Below are 13,539 nucleotides of genomic sequence, written 5' to 3'. Positions count from 1 at the left end.
AGCCCTGAAGAAAAATGAGCCTGAAAGCACTTCAAACACATGCAGGTTGGTTTCTGCAGTGAGCATGGAATGAGATTTTCCTTAGGAGTGATGCCATTTCAGGAACAAGGAGAATTTCATGATACAAAGTTATGTGAAAACTATAATCTGATATATAGTGATTTTAACAGAGGGATACATTAAGACTTTGGCATTTTGGTGGACTAGTCTCACAAACTGCCTGGCTATTTCTTTATAAGGTGGTTTCTAAGATCATTTCTATTCTAAACTTCGAAGCTTTGTGTAGAATTTGTTCTTAAAACATTTTTTTAATGTTTATTTATTTTTGAGAGAAAGAGACACACAGAGTGTGAACAGGGGAGGGGCAGAGAGAAAAGGAGACACAGAATCTGAAGCAGGCTCTCGGCTCTGAGCTGTCAGCGCAGAGCCCAAGAAGGGGCTCGAACCTATAAACCATGACCTGAGCTGAGGTCGGACGCTTAACCAACTCAACCACCTACGTGCCCCTCGTGTAGAATTTTTTCTATTCTACTTTCAAAATTATTCAAAGTAGGTTATATGCAGACCAAAAATTGATGGAAGATATGACAATGAAATGTGAGACTGTTTTCTCTCAGCAGCATATTTGTATGGCCCGGAAAAAACTTTTCTTCAAATCTAGAAGGTGGAATCAACTATTCCTCAGATGGCCACAAGATGGCAGCTTTGAGCTTAGCAGTACGGGAAAGATCCACCCAAAAGGCGTTTGCTAGTTGTGATGGTGCAACAAGACTCCAGATCTGGTTGTTTCTTTGCCTCTGCATCTCCACAGTGTTATTTCCCACGTTTTACGTAAGGCAGAGTCCTGGCCATCTCCTCTAGTCCCTCAGACCCACTCTCTCCTGTCCTCAGCTGCAGAGGCTGACCATTTGCATTTGGCCAATGGGGAGGCCCTGCCTGGGAGCAGAGGGAGGGAGAATGAAGAGGTGCAGCTACCCCCTTGCAGGATTACCTGGCACCACTTGTGTCCCTTAAAGGGACACTGCTCTTTGGGGCAGCCCTCTTCAGAACTTTGTTCTGTGCACCGGTGCCACTCCCTCCCCTCTTAGGAAATGGTGACAGCTATTCTGTCTCTTGCGGTTTCTCTACACCCTCTCCATAGCTTTTTAAGTTGTTTGTTACCCCCGTATAGAAAAAAAAAATTGTCGAATTGTCCTAAATTGAGTGTGCCTTCTGTTTCCTGCTGAGATACTGATTGATACTATATTAATCATACCTTTCATTTTCTGTATTTCTGATGCTTTGACCTATAAGACCTTATTAAACCTGGAGAGGCTGCCCCTCTCATAGCTAGCCAATTCCCAGAGACAGGAAGCAACTCACCTGCTCTTGTGCCTTTTGTATGTAAACACACCAAGCCTGAGTCCACACCCCACCACTTCCTTTCTCAAGCTCTTACACTTAAGGCCACTCAAGGCCACGATTCCCCTGCCCTTATTACCAGGGGACAGTCCCTGGGCTTCAGAGCCTGCTGAAATCATTCATACTAGCCAATCTGAAACCTACTTACACTGCCTCCCCTGCTTCTTTCTGCAGGAACCGAAATGAAGATTCTGGCCCACATTTCCCCCTTGCTCGCAGTGCCTCTGGACAGACCCAGTGCTCATCTGGTCCTCTTGGGAACTCTGAGTAACAGACTTTCTTTTCAGTGGCGATCTTCTGATTTGCTGGCCTCCCCATACCTGAAAAATAATAAGGCCTACATTTTAAAACATATACAGGGGCGCCTGGGTGGTGCAGTCGGTTGAGCGTCCGACTTCAGCCAGGTCACGATCTCCCGCTCCGTGAGTTCGCGTCAGGCTCTGGGCTGATGGCTCGGACCCTGGAGCCTGTTTCCGATTCTGTGTCTCCCTCTCTCTCTGCCCCTCCCCCGTTCATGCTCTGTCTCTCTCTGTCCCAAAAATAATAAACGTTAAATAAAAAAAAAAATAAATTAAAAAAAAAAAACATATACAAGTGTTTTGATACTTCTATCATTTTTTAAAAAGTTTATTTACTGAGAGAGACAGAGAGACAGAGAGACAGAGACAGAGACGGGGGGGGGGGGTGGGGGTGGGGGTGGGGGGGTGCAGTGGGGAGGGGCAGAGAGAAGGGGAGGGAAAGAGCACTCCAAGCAGGCTCTGCACGGTCAGCCCTGAGCCGGATGCAGGACTCAAACTCGCAGAATAGTGAGATTATGACCTGAGGTAAAATCAAGAGTCAGACTCTTAAGTGACAGAGCCACTCAGGTGCCTAGATACTTTTATCATTTTAAAAAAATGGACAGCACTCACCTGAATCTGTGACATTGCAGGATAGCTGTAACTGGGAAATGCTACAGCTGTGCAGTGGGTTTTAGCAGGAAAGATGAAAATCTCAGTTTTTCCAATGGCCAAAAATTCCCCCCAGTGAGAAATTCCCAAATACTATAGTAACAATAATAGATAATAAAAAAGAGCAACTAAAAAAATTGAAATATGAAGATACAGCCTAGCCAGCGGCTCTCTGGATGTTTTATAGAGGCAATCTTGAGAAAAATGGTTACAGGGTTTTTGTTTTTGTTTTTGTTTTAAGTGAAGCTTAAAGAGCATTGGAAGGAAAACAAAGAATAATTCAGAAAGACATACTACTGGAAGGTGGTATTGATATATTAATATATGATAGAAATGAGTGGCTCAGGAAGCATCAATCTGCCTGAGCAGTGGTCATTTTTCAAGCCTGGATGAATGTAAAGGAAAATCAAATTGTCACAAGTAGATCTGAAGGATATATTGGCTAATTTTCATGGCAAAAAGAACAAGAAAAGCAATAGGCAAGAGTGTCTGTGAGCCTTTTTGCCTGCGTTTTAGAAATAAATTCATTTCTAATGAGAATTCACCCTTAAGTCAATCTTGCAAAGGAGGTGGGACTGCGCCACCCTGAAAAAATTGAATTCATACATTTCACCCTGAAAGTTTCTGCAAGGAGAAGCAGTAACCAAGAGTGGATCTCATGGACCTCCCATCACTCTCTTGCCTTATAAATAACCTTTATCATTCTGTAGGGAAGGTTCCAGACCTGCATTCTTCATTATACAGTCTTTCCTATCCTTTTTATGAGCCATAGGCTGTGAGTCCTACACCCAAATAGCATCTGAGTTAGCATCTGCCTACGGGTCACAGGAATTATTACTGAAGCATCTTGAGTTGCTAATAAAAATTCGAGGAAGGGGGCGCCTGGGTGGCTCAGTTGGTTGGGCATCCGACTTCGGCTCAGGTCATGATCTTGCGGTCTATGAGTTCGAGCCCCGCGTCGGGCTCTGTGCTGACAGCTCGGAGCCTGGAGCCTGTTTCGGATTCTGTGTCTCCCTCTCTCTCTGCCCCTCCCCTGCTCATGCTCTGTCTCTCTCTCTGTCTCAAAAATAAATAAACGTTAAAAAAAAAAAAAATTCGAGGAAGGTTAGTAGTTTCTGGTAGAATATGAAGATAAGGATAGAGAGAGGAAACAAAAGGAGGAAGAAAAGAGGTAGTTTCCAAGAGCTAACTCATCTGAGATAATAAGAGGTAAATTAATACTTTCACTTTTGGCCCTTCCCTTTCCCTGGACATGGAATAGATTAGCAGAGAGGAGAGCTTCCTTTTTCTTTCTAGGGCATTTGTTTATGCTATGCTTTTATTTATTATCTTTTTCAGCTTTATTGAGGTTAGACTATGTTTTTAGAACAGTTTGACCACCGTGATTTTTTGTGCCCAATTCCTGTTGTCTGCACAAAGGGCTGACCACTTTCTCCTAATTCTGTATGAAAACAGATGACTGGGATTAAGATCCCTGTTTTAGAAAATGTCATGGATATAAGATTTTCTTTGAAGTTTTTTTTTTTTTGGTTCAATCAAAAGATTGGAAACAGTTTTAATCATCATAAATAGGGATTTGGTTAAATAAGTTATGGTCCTTTTATTCTGAAGCAGTGAGCTCAAAACTGCTGAGGGCATTTGAGTTAACAGAGGCCATTTTTAATGAGAAAGCTCTTTATACAGAAATATGTCCAGGATATATTTTAAAATAACAAAAGAAGGTTCAGAACATTTTGTATAGTGTGCTAACATTTGTATAAAAGCTACCTATATTCTTGCATGTGCATAAAGAAGGCATAGAAGCTGATAATTGGTGGTCCAGAAAGGGCACGTTGGTGGCAGGGGGACAGGGTTAGGAGGGAGTCATTATGATTTTGGACCATGAGACTATATTACCTATTCAATAAGCAAATTAATAAGCAAATTAATGTGATTTAATTAAAAATTGGGATGAACTGGAATTGAAAGAAGGAATGTCACACAGGCTTGGAAATTATAATTGTAAAACCAGTAATGAACTGTAAAAAGCATCTCCCCTACCCCCCAAAAAAATCCCAGATAAAAGAGACTGTCGAAGTAGCAGCAAGCCTCTGGGAGAAGGCCTCATAAAGTCCTAAGTATGTCCTCAGCCAGTGCCAACTCTGGGCAACTTCATACATCAACTCCCAGGGAACTTGCTCAGTTCAGTTCAGTTCAGGGAGAGAATCCAGCTCAGAGAGACAATAAGGCATAGAAAATTACACTCCAATAACATGAATTATTCCTCCTTTATTCTTCCTTTATTCCTGTCCAATGTCTTCCTTAGGATGATCCTAGACACCTTTAGGAGGGACCTGCTCTGGGTGAAGAGGAAAGGAAGTAACATCATAAGATCTCATCCTCTGTTCCTCAGCAGTAAACTAGCTATGGCCTCTTTTGAGGGTTAAATGAGACAATGGATGTAAAGCACTTATCACAGTGCCTGGCCTATGGTTGGAACTCAGAAAATGGCAGTTATTGCTGACCATGCCATGAAGTAGAAGTAATCATTATTACCACTTAGGAGATGAGGAAACTAAGGCTCAGAGAAGTGAAGTGAGCTGCCCAAAGTTACACAACAAGAAAGGGAAGGAGCCTGGTTTTGAAGCCTGGTGGCTCTGGTGCTCCCTTCAGCAGCACATACACTAAACTTGGAATGACACAGGGAAGATTAGTATGGCCCCTGTGCAAGGATATGGCACGCAAATTCGTGAAGTCTAGTGGCTCTGACTTCAAAGTCTCTGTTCTTCCCACTCCCTCAAGGCACTTTACAAATAAATCTGCTAATGTGTATTCATCACACCTTAAGATGCTCAAATCACACCCTAAGGTGAAGGGTTTTGTTTATAACAGAAGATATAGATACAGTACTTCCTATTTTCAGAGCAGTAGTAGCCTATGTTGCAAACTATAGAAAGAGAACATGAGCAAGCATTACCAGGGTCTGCACCTTATCAGATAAGGTGCAGTCTCACTGCACCTTATCAGTCTCACTGCAGTCTCACTGCACCTTATATATTTCTCTCAGTGAAATATATAAGCACAATGTATGGGAGGGAATTCTGGAAGCTTCTGGGCTGTTCTGATGTATTGAGATAAAATGATCTTAGAAAACATTCACTCCCAGCTTTGCCTCTTGATGTCTTTTTTTGGTATCTTAAGATTTCATAGATCTGTTAACTAGCCTCTTAGCAGAGTCCCAATTAACCATATATTAACATTTATAACTTGGAAAGATCTTTTTCATTATACTAGGATGAATTCTCTGGTCTGTGGGCCAACTCCAGCCTGCTACCTGTTCTTGAAAATGAAGTTCTATTGGAACATGACCACACTCATTTGTTCAAGGCTTCTTTCATGCTACAAAGGCAGAGTTGAGTAGTTACAACAGAAACTACATAGCCTACAAAGCCTAAAATATTTACGAGCTGACATCTTATAGAACATTTGCTGATCTCTGCACTGGAGAAACATGTACAAAAAGTAAGTGTGGCATTTCTGTGCTCCAACATCCTAACACACATTATTTCAAAGCACTAATAGTTTGTCTCCACTGACGTATGTGGCTTAACATCTGGGAAGATACGTACCTTTTATATGGACATTCTATGTACTCATATGACTTGTGTTTTCACATAAAATGTTTCTAAAGTCTCCTCCCTGGATAAATACTCTGAGAATCTTGTCTCAGATGAATATGTTTGGGAGGGAAACATATTCCCTAAATGTGTTTGGGGAGAAACATGGTATGAAGGGACAAAGGGCTTTAAGATCCCTTGGGTGGGACCAGGGGATTTATGAAGTAACCAGGTTGGGGCTGTGCCCTACCTCAGTACCTGAGTAAGAAGCTTACCAATCCGTGACTCTTCTCTATCTCTGACCTCAAGCATCAGAGAGTTGAAAGAGCATAAAGCTTATGGGTCATGTTTTCTGTTACTAGAGTCTTCTGAATGGCCTAGAGATGCCAAAGGAGACCTAGCCTTGCTCTCTCATGCCTCTGGCGTCAGTCCAGTGCCATACAAAGTAGTGAAGGTAAATCTATCACATCCTGTCTTGAGGCCTCAGAGTCCAGTCCCTGAAAGAGTGTCCCTAGACCTCTGGGAAGCCTGGATGTCAGGGAGAGTGGGAAGGAAATTGAAATAACTCGTTTTCCATGACATCCAGTCTATTAGCTTGAGTGAAGTTGACTGATCAACTTCGTGTAGGTTGGGAAGAAAACTAGTTGTTAGAACAAGAGCTGAAAGCTCTAAGTTTTTTCTATCAGTTCCTCAGTCATCTGAAATTTCTAGTATCAGAGCTTCTGTCTCTCTAATTCTGCAGGGGCTAAGACTCAGCTATCTCTATTAGTCATTTGTATTCTAGTATGTAGAGAGGGCCTAAGACCATGTGGTCTTGGGGGTATAAGGCCTCCAAAAGTGGACATGGGGGGCTTGTCCAAACCAGACAGGACTTAGGATACAAGCTTCACACATGTCCTAGGCCAGCCCGATCTCTTAATCCCTTTTTCACTGTCTCACTACACAACAATGCCTCTATTAATGAAACCTCTGGGGATGAAACTCCTTTACAATGAACATGATGTGTTAAAACAAAATAACAGCTTCATAAATCACACTAAACAGTACTGCAATATATCAGGTGGTTCAGCTGCAATATTCCTGCTGATTTAGGTAGTCAGGGCACAAATATCCTCAGGCACGGTTTTGATTCATCTCTCAAAGTTGAAGGAAAACAGAGTCTACCTACCCTCATTGGAGACTCTATCTCCCACTGTTTCAGGTATTCTGAGGCCTCTTGTTCTCTCACTTTCCCAACCACAAAATTCATTCAACAAAATTATTTATTGAGGGCCCACTAAGTATAAGATAAGGAGATCTAGTGGTTAAATGAACACACACACACACAGACACACACCCCACACAACGTTCACACAAGGGGAAATCAAGCAAATATTCATACTAGTGTATTACGGAGTATGATAAGTGTTGTGAAATCATGTAAGAAGGGAACCTGACAAGTTTAAAGGGGAGGATGACATTGGAATATGTGTAAAATTCCTAATCTGGGGAAGAGTTTGGTTCCTTCAAGAACTAAAAGAAAGGACAATACATCTGGCTAGAGAATGGATGGGAGAAGCCCAATAGGTACGCTGGCTGGATCATTGGGAGACATGGATTCATGCTAAGGATTTTAGTCTGAATTTTATTTTAATGTTTATTTATTTATTTTGAGAGAGAGTGAGAGAGGAAGGAAAGGAGAGACAATCCCAAGTGGGTTCCATGCTGTCAGTGTAGAGCCCCATGCAGGGCTTGATCCCACAAACCACTAGATAATGACCTGAGCTGAAATCAACTGCCACCCAGGCGCCCCAAGTCTGCATTGTTAAGAGCATATGGGAATCCCCAGAAGGGTTTACAGGAGGGGGTTTATAAGCTCAAATGCACATCTTGAAGAAAATTTTATTTTATGGACAACAGATTGAAAGGGAGGAAGAGTGGATGGGGGAAGACAGGAGGCTGAGATGTAGTGGAGGTGAGAGGTCATGTTGATTTAGACCGTGTGGTAGTGGTAGATTTGGAACAAAGTAGATTTTGAGCATATTTAGGGGTAAACTCAGTTGTATTTGGGTTGGATAGGAAATGTGGTAAAGGATAGGCAGTATCAGGGTGATTCCAAGTGGGTGTGTCCTGCTCCATGGTTGGAGATGCCACAAACTGGGTGAAGAACATAAACATAGAGAAGGACATGGATTTGGAAGGGAAGGGAAGATTATGAGTTCCACATTTGCTAACAGATCACAATTTGAAAAAAGTTCACTTTAGTCTATTTACATTTAAAACCTTTGAATTCTGGGAAGTTGAAGGATTTATCTTTTATTCATAGAAGTGGGTAGAGAAATATTTGGGTAAAAAGGAGACTTCAGTGTCATATTTATAAACTCCTCTGACTTTGAAGGGGAGCCTCTTTGATTGCTGGGCATACTGAAGCCAATGCACAGGGAATTGCTCTGTAGCATAAAAGATTGAAAAAGTAGCGGTCCTGAGGGGCAGTCTTCAAGATCATGTACCTTGTGAGGCTGGACTGGAAAAAGCAGGCTCTAGGAGATGCACAGGAAGGTGAGGAGGTAGGAGGACTCTGGAGTAGAGAAACATGAAAGAGGAGTTGAGGTAGCATCCTTCCTCTGAGAAGTACACTGCAGAACCTTGTCCACATCTTCCCTGTAAAATATTCCATAGATTTTCTTTTGCTTACCATGGAGAGAGCTGAAATTGGGTTATAGGAATGCCAGGGTGAAAGTGAACCACGTTTAGGAAGATGGGAATGGGAGTTGACCCACAGAGATGAAAATGTACGTGTGCTTGCCTCCTGGCTCAATCTGCCCTTTCAGCACTATAAGACAAGGGACTGGGAGAAAAAGAAAAAGGTGAGGAAAAAATAAGAGAAGGGAAGGCAATGGGAAGGGAAGGAAGGGTACCTTGTTGGGGTACTATTCTCTGTCTTCTTAAATTAAAAATATATTGTGAGGAGGATACTGTATGTTAAATTAATTCATACTAAGGCAAAGGATAATGACTTTCAAAAGGAAAATGGCTATTGACCCCTTCATCCCCTTTCATGGGGCATTCTTGGGGTGGAGGTGGTTTTGTGTGCTTACTTGTATATTTATTCAGTCCTTCATCAAAAATTTGTTAAGTACTTACTTTCTTTGTTTTGTGAATTTTATTTTACTTTTTTTAAAAAAAATTTTTATTTTTTTATTTTGAGAGAGACAGAGAGAGAGAGAACACAAGTGAGGAAGGAGCAGAGAGAGAATCCCAAGTAGGCCCTGCACTGTCAGCACAGAGCCCAGTGCAGGGCTTGAACCCAAGCACCCTGAGATCATGGCCTGAGCTGAAACCAAGAGTCAGGCACCTAACCGCCTGAGCCACCCAGGTGCCCCTATTGAGTACCTTTTCTGTGTTAGGCAGGGGTATGAAGATAAGAGTCATGACGCCTTATATATTTGCAGGGAATTTACCACTTAATGGGAAGAGAGGCCAACAGAAACATTTCAATAGGATCCCTGCTATATTAGGGAATAGGAGAATATAAAAGGGGCTTATGAGCCAGCCTGGGGGATTGCAGGAATGCTTTATCCACAAGGAGATACTTGAAGAGAAAATGTGAGTTTCCATTAGGTGATGAAGCAGTGAGGAGGGAAGCTAAATCTTGTATTTGGAAGAAAAAAAATGACTGGGGCTGAGTTAAGCAGAAAACGTACTAACTTACCGTAAGAATATTGAATAGCTCAAAGAATTACCAGGAAGGCTGCAAAGTCACTTTTGGAAAATGAGAGAAGAGTAAGTTGGCTAGGCAAAATCCAAGATCATTTCAGGCTGACACCACAAAGGCAGTCTGGTATAGACAATACTGTCACTGATGCTGAAAACTATAAACCCCAGTTGCAGCCTTGGTGCTGCTGCTGTGGCAATGCCTATGGTTGCCATTATGGCCTCTCCTAACCACTGGGATGCATCCTTGCCTTCCCTGCTTCTTTGTATTAATAGCTCTGATTGAAAGTTGCAGGTGGGCATATCTGATTGTCTGGGCCTACGTAACACCCTGCCTCTCCACCTGTAAGGGAGTCTTGGAAAGCAAATACATGGCTTTTTCAGCATCTATAATGGGAATGGGGCAGGAGGGTAGATTGCAGCCTTGTACCTGGATTCAAAAAGAGAGCAAGTCCTCTAAATAGGAAGGGAGTTCAAATGATGGACAACCTTCTTTTACTAATGAGGGGAGAAGGATGGAAGCAAGAGAAAGATATTTCAGGTAATTGTATGTGAATATGTAGAAAGCTTCAAAGGCATGATGAGCTATAATGCAGTGTTGGGAGGCCTGTTAATAACTCAAAAGGAGATGGGAGAGAGAAGAAGGAAGGCTAGGAAGGCAGACAAGGGACTTGTTTCAAAGGTTTTATGCCTACAAGTTTTGCCTTTCCTTTTAGAGGGGTGTGGCAGATACAGTTGGTTGCCGGCTCAGTATCCATTCATCTTTCTTCCTTACCAATGAAATTCCAATTTTGATTTGGATAGCTCTATACCCAGCTAGAATTCCTTGTAGCTAGTAGTAGCTTTGTTACACAGTTCAAGTAAATGAGACATAAACTGAGGGTTCCTGTCTCTCTCCTTCCTAGCTGAACACAGATGTGAGCTCTGGAGGTACAGCGACCATCTTAGGATGATGAGACAACAAGTAGGGGACAAGGTCAATGTATTAAATGGCAGGACAGAAAGATGGAAAGAGTGCTGCTCCCTGTTTCATTTGAGAACTGCCTACTCCCAGATTTCTTGAGACAAGTCCCTATGTGTTTAAGTCACTAGAGTTGGATTTTCTGTTTTTTTTTGTTTTTGTTTTTTTTTTTTTCAGCAGAATGTGATCCTGACTGAAAGAGGGAAGGAGACCAGCTAGGAAACCAATACAGCCATTTATAAGTGACTTCGTGGGGCCAGAAGAGGTGGAATTGGGAAGAGAGGATGGACTGAAGATGTGAATGTGGTGAATGTATATGATGAGATAAGTGTCAATGAATGTGGTGAATGTATATGATGAGATAAGTGTCAAATGGGATGGGGGCTATGTGGGTGGAATCTACTTCAGGTACCCCAGAAAACCATCCCTAGCATTGAGGTGTTAGAGAACTCCATAAGAACACCTGGAAATCGTGGGGTGGGGAGGAGATTGTGACAGTGGGTGAAAGGGAGAAAGAGAGGATGTGTATGGTTTTAAAGACTAACTTCACAAGTTTCTTTTTATTATTATTTTTTAATGTTTATTTTACTTTTGAGACAGAGAGAGACAGAGAATGAACAGGGGAGGGTCAGAGAGAGAGGGAGACACAGAATCCAAAACAGGCTCCAGGATCTGAGCTGTCAGCATAGAGCCGGAGGCGGGGCTTGAAGTCAGGACTATGAGATCATGACCTGAGCCGAAGCCCGACGCTTAACCGACTGAGCCACCCACCCACACAAATTTCTTTGTAAATAATACACACATTTTACAATGTTAAGCAAAAAACTGTTAAAACTATTAAAATCTTTCCAAATTCCACTACCCAGAGATAATAATTAGTGCTAACATTTTGATTATTTCTTTCCAGCCCCTAGTGTTTTTGTCCCATTCTTGCCATAAAAATGATTCTATAAATAGTTTAACAAAAATGTGATCATTATATATATTGTTTTCTAGTCTGTCCAACATTTCGGATTTGGCAAAACTGAGAAGGCCTTCTCATGTCATCACTATCATTTTAGTGGCTACATGCATGGTGTTCCATTCTGTGGATGTAACCATCATGCTATGGAAGTCAAACTTCAAATTTTTTTTATTGTTTCTCAATTCATACCACTTCTGGATGCAGTGGGGCAACTATTGAAGGTGATTCTGGGATTGAAAAAGAGGTGGCATTAACCTTGTCATCAGTTTTATTTTTATTTTATTTTTCTTAAGTTATTTTAATTCCAGGATAGTTAACAATATTCTATTAGTTTCTGGTGAACAATATAGCGATTTAACACTTTCATTCACCACCTTGTGCTTATCACTTATTTAACTCGTTACCACACTCGCCATCAGTTTTCATATGATAGCTTGTCTGGGCTGTGATAGCCCAAAACATTGTGACAATATTTACCTGATTTTATTTATATTTCGCGAACTTGCCTTCACATTGAAGACCAAGTTTCTGAAACCATTACCTTGCCGGCTACGACAAAGGAAGATTTTTCTCTTTAGCGTAAATACATGTTTGGAGCACTGCAACGTATTGGTTTTTCTTTTGACACATTAAACTTTGTAGGTGAGCCATTTAGCTCGCAGGAATGGGAAATGCAGCAGTTCAAGTAAAGGTTATTGTTTTAAGGTGTACATTTAAAAAGGGAAAAAGGAAGCCACCCGCTTCCGCAGCGAGCAGGGTTCGAACCTGCGCGGGGAGACCCCATTGGATTTCAAGTCCAACGCCTTAACCACTCGGCCATCGCTGCCACGGAGACGATGCGCAGGCACAAATACTTTAGTACAATAACTGCGCGCAGGCGCGCCATGCCCACCAAGAGGCGGAGCCTACAGACTCCTGAGCTCGGTTTAGAGAGGCGTCGGAGACTGACCGCACAGCTTTCGTGAACTACATCGTGGAAGCTAAGAAATAGAAACTCCCTGAAGGAGTTTAAGTAGACTCTTTTAAATAGGAGGCCTGGGAAACCCTTGCCTTCGCTGCATTACGAAAATCGCAAACTTGTTTGGCTTCTGGTCACTGACCTGATTTTTGCCCTCCCCCTTCCTCATTAGGTCATCGAGAGAGCTGTGAAACAAAGACTTCTTCTGTTCAGTTCTGCGGGCCCGCGCTCTGGAAAATTTCTATTTCTGCGGGGTGTGCGTGTTCTGCGTTCCCGCGTTGGCCGCGACGCCTCGAGCCCTCCTCTGTGCGGCATGGAGGGAGGCGTGAGGAGTCATGCTGCTACTTGTGGGCTCAACTCTCCCGAGCTCCTCCCCAAGCAGCCGTTTCTCATTACCCGCCCCCGCCCCCGCCCCCGTCCCCAGGGATCGCTTTACGTTGAGCCCTGCTGGAAGAAATCGGGCCCTAAGTGTGGTCTCAGCTGTCAAGTGTTGAGGAGCCTGGAAAGTGGTTTGAAAACCAAGTTCTGCGCATTAGGTCTGCATTCTGCCTTTAAGTATCATTAGTTTCCTCCCTAAAGCGCTAGGCTCTTTTTTTGGTTTACTTTGTTGAAGCTCTAAGACCGGGTAGGTCCATTCTATGCCGCCTACCTTAGGGAGCAGAGGCTCGGGATTGTGGCGCGTGGGTGGGTGCGGCAGACTCCAGGGTGCAAGCGCAGCTTCTTACCCGCGCACGTGGAGATACGCCCTCGCCCTCCCACCCCGGGCATCAAATGGTTGATGCAAGATTTGGGAAAAAAGAATAGGTAGACTTTTTCTAAATTTCTAAATTTCTTTTTAAATTTAAACTTTTAAAATTCTAACAGCGTTCATGGAAAGAGACTTCACCATGTATGTATCTCATAGTGTTACCTCAGGAAGGCAAATCCTTGCCTTTTGGAAACCTGGATGTTAAGTGAACTCACTTGATGTGTGAATTTTTTTGAGAATTTTCCATACTATTTTTTTTTCATACTGT

At 42.6% G+C, this 13,539-nt stretch overlaps 2 non-coding genes across 2 annotated transcripts; one reads left to right on the top strand and one right to left on the bottom strand.

The window, feature by feature from the left end:
- The first annotated feature begins 4,990 nt into the window (after positions 1-4,990).
- Positions 4,991-5,099, top strand: LOC121037634 (U6 spliceosomal RNA). Its single transcript, XR_005793894.1, has one exon. It is a non-coding gene; the product is annotated as a U6 spliceosomal RNA (small nuclear RNA).
- Positions 5,100-12,309: 7,210 nt separating this feature from the next.
- On the bottom strand, positions 12,310-12,391 carry TRNAS-UGA (transfer RNA serine (anticodon UGA)). The gene has a single exon. It is a non-coding gene; the product is annotated as a tRNA-Ser (tRNA).
- Between the last annotated feature and the right edge of the window lie 1,148 nt (positions 12,392-13,539).

This window comes from Herpailurus yagouaroundi, unplaced genomic scaffold (genome assembly GCF_014898765.1).
Source record: "Herpailurus yagouaroundi ecotype Mexico unplaced genomic scaffold, PumYag 163, whole genome shotgun sequence".
Classification (NCBI taxonomy): Eukaryota; Metazoa; Chordata; class Mammalia; order Carnivora; family Felidae; genus Herpailurus; species Herpailurus yagouaroundi.
This window is presented reverse-complemented; position numbering and strand designations above follow the sequence as displayed.